This window comes from Haemorhous mexicanus, chromosome 2 (assembly GCF_027477595.1).
Source record: "Haemorhous mexicanus isolate bHaeMex1 chromosome 2, bHaeMex1.pri, whole genome shotgun sequence".
In the NCBI taxonomy this organism is placed as follows: domain Eukaryota; kingdom Metazoa; phylum Chordata; class Aves; order Passeriformes; family Fringillidae; genus Haemorhous; species Haemorhous mexicanus.
The window spans coordinates 1,236,315-1,250,343 of record NC_082342.1 but is presented as its reverse complement, the minus strand read 5'-3'; the positions used below and the strand labels follow the sequence as shown (position 1 = coordinate 1,250,343).

General features: G+C 44.8%; 1 protein-coding gene across 9 annotated transcripts in view; it reads right to left on the bottom strand.

Annotated features, from left to right (window-relative positions):
• Positions 1-14,029, bottom strand: part of FAM168A (family with sequence similarity 168 member A) — a 130,843-nt gene that overhangs the window by 85,176 nt on the left and 31,638 nt on the right. For 5 of the 9 annotated variants that reach the window (XR_009489832.1, XR_009489834.1, XR_009489838.1 and 2 more), the window contains exon 2: positions 6,541-6,624. The exons of the other annotated variants lie outside the window; for them this stretch is intronic. The gene's annotated coding sequence lies outside the window, so the exon portion shown is untranslated. The remainder of the gene's footprint in view (positions 1-6,540; positions 6,625-14,029) is intronic. 9 annotated transcript variants of the gene reach the window in all.

Genomic DNA, 14,029 nt, shown 5'->3' with positions numbered 1-14,029 from the left:
CTTCCAAAGAAAGAAGAGGTCAAAACCTGCCATCAGTAGAAGGAAAATTTCAAAGGACCAGGAAGCCAGCTGAATTGTTACTTTTCCTACTCCAAATCTGTAGCTTGTAAGGACCCACTCCCCCATGGAAAAGCTGCAAAATGTCGACCCAAAGAAAAACATTAAATAACCATAAAAGAAATATAAAAGTTTAAGAACAGCTGCTATGTAATATCTCCTGGATACAGCATGAATATGGGGAAAAAAGAGATTTTAATTGCTTGCTCTGTACAGCAGCAAGAACCCACTCATCCTGTTTTCCTGACTGCTCCAAAGGGGCACAGACCGCCTACTCCCAAACTGGACACATCCATCCCAAATTGTATGGGGGATTTCACCCACTGAGCAATGGCAGATTAAGAGGCTTTGAGGACAATTATGTGGGATGAAAAGGAGAGAGGGGGGAACCCTCAGCCTTGAATGAGCACATGGAACACCAATGTCTAGACAGTGCTGACACCTTTGTCTTTGGGAAGAGGGATTAGGGAAGCAATCTGGCTGTGCTGTCCCTTGTTTGATATGAAACCAGAAGACACTTTGGGCTAAAGGCCTGGCCCTGCTCCAAAAACCACTTTATTATGAAGGAGCTGAAGAAAAGGAGGTCTGTAAGAGTGAGAGTGAGGTTTCTGCCTGGCAGTCACAGCAATTAAACGAGATGCCTTGATGAGGAGGAAAAAACCATCCGAATAAAAGCCAACGCCTCAAAAGAACAGGAGAAAGTAATTTGAAGAGTAGGTCAAGCCTCCTGAGGGGATTACCTTTCCAGTTTGAGACTTAATGCTGCAGACATGCTTGGAAAAGCTGACCAGTGAGATCCTGCTGATCCCACGGATCACCCCGCGACGTCTGGATGCTCCAGCACAAGTCAAGTGTTAAAAGAGAATGTGGAAAACCCTGAGAGTTAGGATCAAAACTGGCAGAACTAGAAGGTTCCTTCTCTTCCTTCCACCCTCCCTTCCTTCCTCACTATGAGATTGCTGGGTTAAAATGTGTCTCATCAAACCCCAGATCACATAAGAAACTTGAAAGATCCACTTCAAAGAGCTACTTTGGCAAACAAAGCATTTAAGTCAATTTAATGCTTCTCATACTGGAAAGAACCACTTCCTTCAATGGGAAAGGAAAACAAATAATGGAGAGACAAAGCTGGGAACATTTGTGGGAGATGGGAATAAGCAAGCCCAGGCTTGGCTGTGAAGAGATGGGGAGCTCACACCTCCCTGGCTGTTCCAGTGCTTCCAACATGATGGACTTCTCTCCAACGATGTGCTGACTGAGAGTGAAAAACTAAACAGCAGCTCGAAGGCTTTCACTCTTTCCCAAAAATCCATCTGCCAAACATGGCAGATGCTGGAAACTCACTGCCCCAAGGACTTGGATGTGTTCAGGGAAGGGAATACAGCTCTTAAATACCTCCATGCCTCTAAAGACATTTGTCATTTCAGAGCTGTGCTGCTGTTAGGAACCAGTTTTTGCTAAAAATGTGTTTTAAAGGCAGTTCCCATCTCCCTGAATATCCAGAGGATATTTCCAGCTCAATACTCCAAAGTCCTACAGTACCACTATCATTTCTCCAGGAAGAAGGAAGGGAGAAGGAACCTTCTAGTTCTGCCAGGAAATTATGGCAGAGCTGGAGGATCCAACTATTGGCTCCTTAAGGACAAGTTGGGATGGAAGCCCAATCCAACCTTCTTTTTATGGAGCAGTTAATGTGATAATATCTAAGAGAGAAGGAAACTTTATACAGACAGAGGGAAATCTTAATTCTCAAACAGACCAGAGGCAATTACCAAAATTATAGCAATGGAATTGTTTTTTTGCAGTCAAGCATAATTATGGAAAGTCTATTGGAAAGAAAGCTTAGGCTATGATTTGCATTTCAATTAATTTTCAAACTTTTGTGTGGAGAATTGATGGCCAGAATTGAGAAGCACAGGAATTACCAGACACTGAAATACACTCATCAGTATAATATAGGATTTCCAAGGATACAACACAGACAATGTTCCAGCGTTTAGGGCTTTTTGGTTTTTTTCCAATTAGCCTGTAGAAAATGGATAAAGATGCAGAGGGAAAGAAAAAACCACCAGTGCTACCACCTGGCTCTGCTGGGTGGTACAGCAGGAGCAGTGGCAGTGGGAAGAAACTGGAATGAAGGAAGTTCCACCTGAAGGAGAGGAAGAGGAAGAACTTTCCTGTGAGGTGACCATGCACTAGGACAGGCTGCCCAGAGGGGTGTGGATTCTCCTTCCCTGGGGATAGTCAAAACCCACAATCCTGGTGGACACAATCCTGGGTTACCTGCTCTTGGGGATCCTGCTTGAGCAGTGAGGTTGGACTGGATGACCTTTGTGTCCCTTCCAAGCCCAGCCATTCTGGGATTCTGGGATTCACATGCAGCTGAAGCACTGCACAATGGGCAGATCCAAGGCTCCTGAGAATATTTTCTTTCCTGAGGTTTACCAACGGTGCCCAGGGCTCACAGCAAACCCTGAGCATATCCTTCCTGACAATCCCAAGTTATCACTTCCACATGTTAAAAAGGAACATTTCTGTATTAAACTATCTGCAAAGTTCTGCCCAATTGCCTTACAATTTTATTGATTATAATTGGCTCTTGCTCCTTCAGCCCAAGAATTTCACGCAAAATTCCAATTATACAATCCAGCATGAGACAGCCAGAGATACAGACCCTCTAACAAGCTTAGGCAAAAATCAAAGGGCTAAATCAAAAACTGGCTCACACCAAGTCTATTCTTTGTGCAGTCAACCAAGACTAATTAATGCTTTTAATGGCAGTTTACCCCTTTTGGCGCCATAAATCAGAGCAGGCAGCTTTTCTGAATTAACAAAAGAATCTGTGAAAGGTGTAGCTCATTAAGCACACTCCCAAATTCAAATGCACTTAATCAGAACCAGGTACATTGAGCAGGACTGCAGTCCAGGAGCAGAGTAATCTGCAGGCTGTACACAGGGAACATTCATTCATCAACACAAACAAGGCAGGCACGCTGGGAAGAGGGGCTGAATTATACATCTGAGAGAAAGGCCCCTGCTTCCAGCACGGCTTTTGTGAGGGCAGGAATGTGGAGAACACTGCAGGAAGGCACTGTGGAAAGGTGGGGGGGACAGGGAGGGTGTTTCCCATAAGCTCACCTCAGCCACAGAGCCCTTGAACAGAGCACACTGCTGCTGCTGAGCTGCTGGAACAGATCCAGACAAGGCACCAAGGTGATCAGGGGGATGGAGCAGCTCTGCTGGGAGAATTGGGAGTGTTCAGCCTGGAAAAGAGAAGCTTTGGAGTGACCTAATTGTGACCTTCCAGGACCTGAAGGGAACCTGAAGGGAAAGATGGAGACAGACATGGGCCTGGAGTGACAGGACAAGGGGGAGTGAAGCCTTCTCTCAAATTGACAGAGAGGTTTAGACTGGATCTTAGGAAGAAATCCTTCCCTGTGAGGCTGGAGAAGCCCTGAGAAGCTGTGGCTGCCCCATCCCTGGGATTATTCCAGGCCAGGTTGGAGCAACCTGGGTTAGTGGAAGGTGTCCTGGTGGCACTGGATGGCCTTTGAGGTCCCTTCCAACCCAAACCACTTGGGGATTCTATGATGTACCTGAATACGCTGGAATAGATCACATAGGGAGACTGCCTCCTTGTATAAGGTGGTGAATTTATAAAGATTAATGACCCAGCATGTCATCCTAGGTAACACTCTTGCAAATACTTCTCTGAGTCAGATCCACTCCTCTAAAAAATCCCCTTTTAAAATGCTTTTGCCACAGTTTCTTCCCAATATCCCATCCAGCCCTGTCCAGCAACGGGAAGCCATTCCCTGTGTCCTGTCCCTCCATGCCTTGTCCCCAGTCCCTCTCCAGCTCTCCTGGAGCCCCTTCAGGCTCTGCAAGGGCTCTGAGCTCTCCCTGGAGCCTTCTCCTCTCCAGGTGAGCACCCCCAGCTCTCCCAGCCTGGCTCCAGCCCTGGAGCAGCTCCGGGGCCTCCTCTGGGCTCTCTCCAGCAGCTCCACGTCCTGCTGATGTTGGGGGCCCCAGAGCTGGATGCAGCACACGACTTGGCTTGACAGAAATCATTTTCCATATCACATGTTCTCTGAAAGGAATTCTGTTCTCCAAAACAGACCTGGCAATGCAGGAAAACTTCAGATCTGTGAACAAAAGGATTAGCTCCTGCTCTAAAAAAATTCACTAAATGATGTTCCCAACAACATCAAAGTGTCCAAGAGCTGCTGGCAAAATGCTCCACTTCAGCTCTGGATTCAGTGCATTCCCAGCCCAGTGAAGACCCCAGCAAACTGGCAGAAATGCTCAGGAGACTTAAAGTCCAGAAATTTTCCACATGAGTTCAGAAACGTTAAGGAGCAGAAGTATAAAGTCCAGGCCCAGTTCCAAATTCCACTCGCACACACTGGATAAAAACCAGCCTAATGTAAAAGCACATTTAAAAATATTTACATCAAACCAAACCATTACAGAGATAAGAGAGGTATTTATAGAAACACATGGATTTTACAGACACACCGTGTTTAACTATTTAATTGCTGGAATTTCAATTGGGATGTGGGGGAGTGGGGTATTTCCCAAGCAGGAACCAACCTAAGTAAGCTAAAACATGGAGCACTCACACATTCAAGTTAAACTCAATTTCCTCCACCTTTTGATTCCTGAATGAACACTGAGTCTAACAGGGAGGGGTTCAACCCAAGATAAAGTCACCCAGCAGTAAATATTTGCTGGAGATCCCCAGCAGGGCAATCACAGCCAGGAGAGCAACCTCGATCAGCTTGGACAGCCACATCTCCACAGGCTCCAACAAATCCACTCTTGAGCTTCAAATTTCTTAATCTGGAGCTGGATTGGACCAGGAGTCCTTGGAGCAGGAGCTTTCTTATGCAAAGCAAACACTCCACATATTCCCACTTGAAACCCAGTCTGGTTCCCTGGATCTCCCACCCATCAGTTCCAGCCTTACTTTGTGTCCCTTCTCCCGTCTCACCACCCACCAAACCCACCCTTGGCTTTGCCTCTCCCCTTCCACAGCTCCGGATTTTTGCTTCTCAGACCCCAAAAAAGCTGCACAGCCTAAATGGGGGAAACCATACACCAAAAAAAAAGGGATAGGAGCAGCTTCAAAGTCTCTCTCTTTTTTTTTCATTTATCCTTTTTTCTAGCATGAAGAGGGGAAAAGGGGAAGCAGGAGATGGACAGGGAATCACTGTTGTTGCCTCAAACAAGGAAAAGCTTTTCTGAAATCCTTGGCATTTTCTGTCCCATCCCACCTAAGCTGGAGTGGCAGGAGAGGAAGAAATACCCAGATATTGTCTGTATCTATAAAGGAGGCATTGATTTAGGGAACCTTTCCCAAAGCAGGGCTGGAGTGCTAAATTATTGTGAGGATAAGGGTCAGAGTGTGCCCAAAGGTTTGATCCCAACACAGCGCAGCAGACCCAAGAGCAGCTGACATTTAAAGTTCATGTCATTAAGAGAGCAGCAAAACATATAAAATGGAAAAAAAACCATAGAGTCAAGCCTGACTTTTCCATATTCTTGTACAAGAACAGCTGGATGGGGTCAGACAGACACTTCAGCCTCCCCTGTGTCTTCTCTGCCCTGCAGGAAAGTGTGAATCCCTAAGGGAAATTTGAAGGGCAGGCACACAGGGACATTTTCCCAGCATACTTTCCAGAGGGATTTCCTGAGGGGATATGTTCCTGTTTCACAGCTCCTGCAGATCATGTTGTCCCATTGTTACAACATCCTAAATTCTCTTACACATATATATCAATATAAAATACACATGTATATAAAAATATATGTACATGCTCAAAAGGCTTGACCTGCTCAGGTCTCATCATGCTGGGCTCTATAAACCAAAATAAGGAGTTAAGACAGAAACTGGTCCAACCAAATGACACTGCAAAGTTTCTATCTGAAAACATTGTTTCCAGCTTTCTTCTCCCAAGAAATAGAAACTATTAGAAAACAATTTGCCTGTCTCCAGGCAAATGACAGAAGTTTATATCAGGAATGGTGTCTGTGCCAACCCAGGGATTTTGACCCAGCTAATGAACACAAGTCTCCTTTTTAATATAAAACAAAAATGTATTATTTACTAGGAAGATATTAAGACTAATAAACAGTAAAAAAGAACCCCTCTCACAATTCTTTACAGGAGCAGCACATAAGCACTGTGTGTTTTACTCAGGCTGCTGAAGACCTGATGTTTATTAACTTTCTAAATCAACACAATAAAACACACCAGGCACTGAGTGTTGCTGGAGCTTCAGCTTAGGCATTTCTTGACCCAGAAATCACTTCTCATTTGAAAATGTAAAGTGCTTCTGTAGCAAAGTGAAAGAAGAGTATCAAACAGCAACAGCTGCAATCTGCACAGCGTCCAAGGCTTTCCTGTCTGGAGGGAGCAGGGAAAGGGTTTTGGGAGGAGCAGCTAAAACTGAAGGGCACAAAGACAGGATGAATTGGTACCTCTTGGATACGAGCTTCCTTGGGATGGAGATAATCCGGAGAGGAGTGTGCCTGGGCAGGGAGTCTTCACAGCATTCCAGAGCTCTGCAGCAGCAAGGACAGAGAGAAAGAGAGAGAGAAACACCCGTGAGGCTCTGTGGAAAACCTGCTGGAAGAAAACACAGCCCTTCCCAGCTCAGAGTGGTCTTCACCTCCACTGGAGCAGAAGGAGAAATGGGACATGTAAGAAATGCAGGCAAAAAAAGGAGGAGCGCTGGAGCCGCAGGGTACGAGGAGAGGGAAGGGACACCAGAGCTGGCAAGAAGACCAAAGCCTTCCCACCTTCCCAGGGGGAGAAAACAAAGTCCAAGCTTTCATTTAAATACTTGTTTACCAGCTATTTGTCAGGATTTGGGACTATACAGGTTTTAGCCCGAGTTTTACATGTTACTCCTACATCCTCCCTTCCCAGCTGACACAAAAGCTCCGAGAACTGAAAATGAAATCCCTCAAAATGAAGTGCAGCACCCAAAAAAAGCTCTCGAGGCACTCCACATGCTTTATGCATTATAGGGAGGAACAGAAACCCTACTGTTCCCAAAGCAGGACCAGCTCCTCGGAACAGTTGTTTATTTTAATCAACCCAGTACCGAAAGGTTTACATTAAATATTTTTTCATGGTTTCTAACCACTGATCCTGTATTAGTTTACATTCACTCAAAAAACACTCTGGGGGAGAAAGCAGGAGGCAGAAAACATTGAATCCAGTAAAACAACTGAGGTTTTTTTAGGGAATGCTGGTACATCCCACCTTTCCCTGTAGAATTACACCACCAGACCCTTTCAGCCAGCTAATGAAACAGCATGAATTTGTAAATGAACAGAAAACAGTAAAATCTTCAGATTTTACTGAATCTTTCTTCTTCTTGCCTCCTGCAGGAAGCCACCACCTGCCATCAGAGATGGTATCCTTGGAGAGAAGTCAAAACCCACCCTGCTGATGCTCCAATGGCCCAGTAATCCAAACCCTGGTGCTAGCAGGAGCATGAGCACACTCAGGAAAACAGGTCAGGAACATCTCCACCTGTTGCTTCCACGGGTGCTTGACTTCAGTATTTCTACATTATAAGAAGCATATTCATTGCTTGGAATTGAATTCTGGTTTCAGGCTTTTTGACTTGTTTTTATGGCCCTTCAATTGAGAGATAGAACCCTAAAATATCTTCAGGAGAGAGAGGAAAGCGTAAGTGAATTTCAGCAGAGACAAGGACTTGACAAATCTCATCCCATCAAGCTCTGCAGTGGCAAATTAGTCTTTCTCAGAGCACATTCTGTACTCAAAGTAGCCTCAGTACTTCAGGAGGTACCAAATATAACACAGCCCCATTTTAACTTCCTTCCAGGAATACACACACTCATTTATTAAGAAGACGTGGGCTGCAGCTCCACTTCCAACAGCTTCAGTAACATTTTGTAAAATTAAACAAATTACTCCTTTTGTGGCAAGTAAGAAGCTGAAAATAAGTGTTCAAGCAAATGGGGGAGAAAACCACCTCCCTCACATCTTCCTCCCCCCTTGGATTTTGGGAAAGCAAGTCTTGCCTGCTGCACCAGGCTCAGCACCAGCCACAGGATCACCAACCACTCCTTCTGCTGCTTTCACACCTCCATCCCCACACCTCTACCATTATTATTTCATTTCAGAGCTGCTTGGATGCCTCAGTTTGCTCCAAGTCCCCATTCTGGGATATTTTCACATCTTTGGTTATACAAACACAAGGTGAGTGTCCAATGGTGCTGAACATCCAGGGGGTTTCCAGGATTTGGCAGGAGGACAGCACTGCCACAACCTTTAATGCTGAGGAATTCTCCAAACATTCCCCCTTTTGTTCAGCTCTGGCTGCTACAGAGAGGGAGAAGAACAGTCCCCACCTCTCATTAACCTTGGTGCTGCATACTTCTTTAGCTGCAACAGCATCAATACCTGCCTGCATTGTGCTGCCACTCAGCAGATTAACCCTTTTTTGGATTTTTTTTTGGCTCCTTTTCTGTCTTTTCCTGACCAGAAGTCAAAATGATTCAGTTCAAAAGGAGTGGATGCTGCTGCTGCTGCAGAGAGAAGCTGTGAAAAGCTGCAGAGAAGGAGGCTCTCCAGCTGCCAGCACACATCCCTGCCCTCTGCCACCGCTCAAAAACCGGCAGGGAAAAGGCAGGATTGACTAAATTTGGATGTATCTGCAGAAAAACAATCAGAACCAATCAGTGCCTTTGAGTGGAAGTGCAAAGACATTCATTAAAGAAGGAGAACAACCAAATGAATTTGTGAGAAGGTATGCCTTTGGAAAATCTAGGGAAATAGCACAGTACTGAGAGGTCCTGTGGCACAGCCTTGCTCATCAAGAGTGTGATTTGGGATTTAGTCAGGGAAAACTTCAAGAACACAGAAAAAAACTGTCCTGCCTGCTTGTGGGGCAACCCAGTGCCAGGGCCTCAGCACCCTCACAGCCAAGAATTCCTCCCCAATATCCCATCTAACCCTGCCCTCTGGCAGTGGGATACCACTCCCTGTGTCCTGGCACTACAAGCTCCCATCAAAAGTCCCTCTCCATCCTTCTTATCAAGTTAAGCAAAGACACCAAAGCAGCTTCCTGCAGCCCAGAATTCCTCCTTCCCTTCCCACTTTCTTCTTGCCATGAAAGAGATTAAATCCCTTAAAATTTCCTAAGATTACTGCAGCTACTAAGTAAGGAAGCTCATTCCCTAATATCTTCATCAACTCTATGTGCTATTTCAAGCAGCAAAACAAGATTTTTAATTCTTTCCTCCCTCCTATGCCCCAAATTTAGTTTTCTTCTTTTGTTTTAGTAGCTACACTTCAATGATGAGCTTATTACAATTATTCTTCTGTATTTCTCGTTTATTCCATTATTTTCCTTCTTCTTTCCACAAAACTGGACTCCAGTGGTAGGAGCTGGGTAGATGAATTATAAAATAGATTGAGTTAATTAGGATGTGGTGATAGAGATACATTCCACAACTGCTTATCAAATGAAGATAAAAACATTCAGCAAATGCCTGACATTCTGCAGGGTTAAATCCTATTCCATAACATTTTGGGTTCAGCCCTCTGAGCAACCAAACCCCTCAAAATGGAAAGGGGAAAAGTTCCCCAAAAGTCAACGTTCACTTTCTTTACTGCCTGTTTTCAACAATTTTCCCAAACTTCTTCTAGAATTGACTCTGGAATAATTATTTTCACTTGTGCAAGTTATATATTATAAGGCACCTCGGGGTTTCTAAGTCACAAATTACTTTGTAATGAAAAGAAAACAATTTAATTATCTAAGAGTATTGTTAATTGAAGGAAATATTGACTGTGCTACTGGCAGCAGTCAACCTCCAGAAAGTGCAGCATTAAAAATTATATGCAGCCATTGTCTTAGAAATAAAAATAAACCTTTCAGTGAAAGCAGCCTCAGTGTGGCCTTTTCCTCTATTTGAAAATAAAAATAATAAAATCAAAGCAAAACACTCCAACACAAGCCTTCCCTGCATTACAAAAGAGGGATTAATGAGAATCTATTTGGACACTGGGAAAAGCCCTGGCAGGTTCATTGTGAAGGTTAATTCAGACACCTTTACTCACACAGGGAATGGAATTAAAGAAATAGAATTTAAAGGCAATAGGGAAGGGTGCAGTGTTAAGCTATGAGCAAAGAGACACCACAGAGAGGATACCAGAGACATTTGTCATGGAGCCTAATGCACTTAGGACCCAGATTCTGGAAGAATAGGGCAAAATATTCATGAATGTATACAAATTACCCAGAATGGATCAGAATTCCATTCTGCTCAGGGCACATTTGAAAAAAAAAATAAATTAAAGATCCACCTGGAGCAACTGGAAGGAAAAACATCTGTGCAAATACCTAGCAGGAAATAAAGGCATGGAAAGAAATAATTTTGGAAGGCAGAGAACATTGCAGGAAACCACAGGGTCATTCCTGGCTGGAAGCACCTTCCTCTCTTTCCTCTCCTTAAAAACTGGCAGTTGCCTTGGAGCCATCAGGAGCAGCCCAGAGCTGTGCTGAGACCTGGATGAGGGAAAGGATCCAGGTTAAAAATAACCTGGGTTTGCTGCTCCCTGATCTGGTTCACCAGCTGGCCCTGGGAGAGCTGGACCAGCAGAGCCCAGGGAGCCTGGCACCAGGACTCACAGGAGGAGGGAGGCTCCCAGGGACAGCTTCACCCTTGAGTCAGGAAATACAGGACACAGCCAGGAGAACTGGCATGGAGCAAGAGGGGCAGCACCAGCAGGAATTCACCCCTGGATTCCCCAAACACTGATGATGCTCAGGAGGGAAAGGCTCCCAGGGCTGCCTCCAGCTCCTGAGCTTCCTCCTGCCAAAGACCCATCTCCAGCACTAAGCTGGTGGAAGAACTGGATTTGTTGGGAATCACCAGCAATGGCTTTGGCCAGTCAGGAGGGGAAGGAGTTTTTAAGGAAGAGGGTTAAAAGGGCCTGTGGTTCAGCAGCACCTTGCACACATCCACAATGGGAAAACATCCCTCCAGGAAAACTCCATGGAACAACACACAATGACTCTCATCTCCAGGTGTGCAATGAGCTTCCAAAATTAGATGGTTCTTGAAACTCCAGAGTATTAAATATCCCAGGATCCTCTTTCGTTTTTCACATGCAGGATCAAAGTGAGAACTCAAGAGGCAAGAAAAGTGAGGAAAGCATTAAACTGGCAAAATTGGGCATCGTCCTTTCTCCAGGAACATCCTGTTGGCTCGGCCCCCAAAAAAGACAAGTGACACACATCAGGATTCTGAATGTCACCCCTGACCACACCTCCCTTTGACATCACTTCCACTGTATCCTTAGAATAACTTTGCCACTTGGAGGATGCCAGCAGAAGGCCAGAAGGGCAGAGTGAGCTTAGGAAAAGCAGCAAATCCCATCCGCATTTTTACTTACTCACAGTTACTGATTAAAAAAAAAAAAAAAAAAAGGAGTCTAATCCCCTGGAAAACTGGAGAGGTTGCTTTTGGAGCCAAAGAGCAGGAAAAGGACAACTGCTACTGAAATATCAGTACTACTGGGCTCCCTGCTCCTGTCAAGCCCTGGATTTCAGGGGCCGAGCTGGGAGTCGATGCAGCAGCAGGATGGGTGGATTCAAGATATTTAAGTCAGACACTCTAATCTGAACTCCTACCTAGCAGATAAGAGAGACTTAAACAGAGTGAGAGCTGGTTTGCTTTTATATTTAGCTCTATTTAAAAGAGACTCATTTCTCTAAGGCCAGTCTTTCAAACATGCCAATTTGCCAAGAAATATCGCTCTGCACCACATCTGCCAAAATTTGTAATCCAGAAAAATACACACTGAAGATAAATGCCCTCATTCTTGATTTTCACTTCATTGTGTTTAGAAAAGCAAAGGGTAGTAAATTCTAGTCTGGTTTAATAAGCTACTTCAATTTACATGGGCCATCTTTTGGGAAGGGTTTTTCTCCAATCTCCAAACTCAGAATAACCGGAATATTGGAATCATTCAGCTCAGTACATTTCTGAGGAGCAGAGTTTGGGGAGACAGATCCTACTTCTAATAGAGCACAGAAAATAAGCACTGAGAGCCCCTTCCAGTACCTAAAGAGGCTCTCTGGAGCCTTCTCCTCTCCAGGTGAGCACCCCCAGATTTCCCAGCCTGGCTGCAGCTCCGGGGCCTCCTTTGGACTCTCTCCAGCAGCTCCACATCCTCCTGCTGTGTCCCCATGGCTGGGGCAGCTCTGCAGGTGGGATCCCAGGGGCAGAGTCCTCTCTCTCAACCTGAATTCCAGGTTAAGAACAGCCCTTGATCCCTTCAGGATGTTTTTACCCTGCAGCTGCACAAGGCAGCATTGGAATCTTTTCTCCACCGTCCTCAATGGAAACGTGACAACAAAATCAATTTGGAGATTGTTGTATTGACAGAGACACTTCCTGCTGGAGTTATTTCCATCTGAAAAAACCAACTGAGACACACTGATGAAAACATTGTTTAAACTGTGATTCTGCAAGGAAACCTTGCAGCTCTAGAAAATTCACCCACTGCAGGTCTCATGTATGCCTTGGGAAAAGGAGACCTGGTCAAAAAAAAGGGCTTCACAAAACTGATCCGTCTTTTTTTATTTATCCAGAAAGTCTCTCAAAGCGACAATTGACTGTTTATCAGGTGTTTTGCCTCCCATTATACCCAAAGCACACACATTCTGCCATACCTGAGCAGCATCCCTGTGCTGAACCACACTTCATTAAGTAATTAATTGAGCGGTTCAGACAGATTAGGTAGCAGTAAAAATTATTTTAAGGTGAGTAACTGCCTTTCCATAAAGGTGTTCCCAAAGTTCCTCACAATCTTTCAGGGCCTTTAATTACTTTCAATAACAAACTCACTTAAGAGCTTAAAAGCAATTAAAAATGAGTTAAGTCAACATTTCTTTCACTGGGGTTTATTAGGCACTTGTTTGAAGCAGTCCCAGTCTCTCCTTCCTTTAGAAGTCATTGGCAATTTCTGTCACTGTAGACTTAATTTTTGTTCACTTAATTCCCAAGGCCACACAGGGACAGGTATTACAGTGCTGGTGGAAAATTCCCCAAAATTTAGAGTAATATTCCCCGGTTTTTAAAGAGATCATAGCGGGGAGCCCCCCAACACTCAACTACTTCACCTTCCTGAACACTGCACATGGATTATAAAAATTCCTGATAATATTAGAGCAAAATAACAAGCTTTCCTCCAGCTTTTGCAAAGGACTTTAATCATTTCCTGTTCCAATCCCAGCACGGACCTTGCCTAAGGCACATTAATCCTTACCCCACACATTCAGTTCCTGAGGTAGGGTCAGGTCACCGAGCAGGCCAGAAATGGTCCCTTATTAATTATTTAGTCACTGCAGAGTGTGGATTTCCTCATTTCCGGCACTGCCATTTCCCAACTTTCTGGTGTGTTGTGGTGCTCCTGAACTTTCCCACTGGCTTCAATAAATCCACCTTCTCATTCCAAACACTTTTCTGTGCCAACATCTCCCTGATGTGGTCCTCCTTCATCCTACCCCAGACCTACATACGCCACGTGCTCCTCTATTTTATTTCCCAGTGCTGACTCCTATTTGAAAACTACTTTTCCTTGCACAAAAACCCCCAGAATTTAGCTCCAAATAATTCCTAAAAGTGTATCTTTTTCCATTCTCCTTCATACAACAGGCAGTGTTTCAACTCTCACATTATACAACAAGGGGCAATGGCTTTAAACTGACAGAGGACAGGGATGGATGGGATATTGGGAACAAATTCTTCCCTGGGAGGGTGATGAGGCCCTGGCACAGGGTGCCCAGAGCAGCTGTGGCTGCTCCTGGATCCCAGGAAGTGTCCAAGGCCAGGCTGGATGGGGCTTGGAGCAACATGGGACAGTGGAAGGGGATGGAACTGGCAGGGGATTGGAACTGGATGAGCTTTAAGGTCC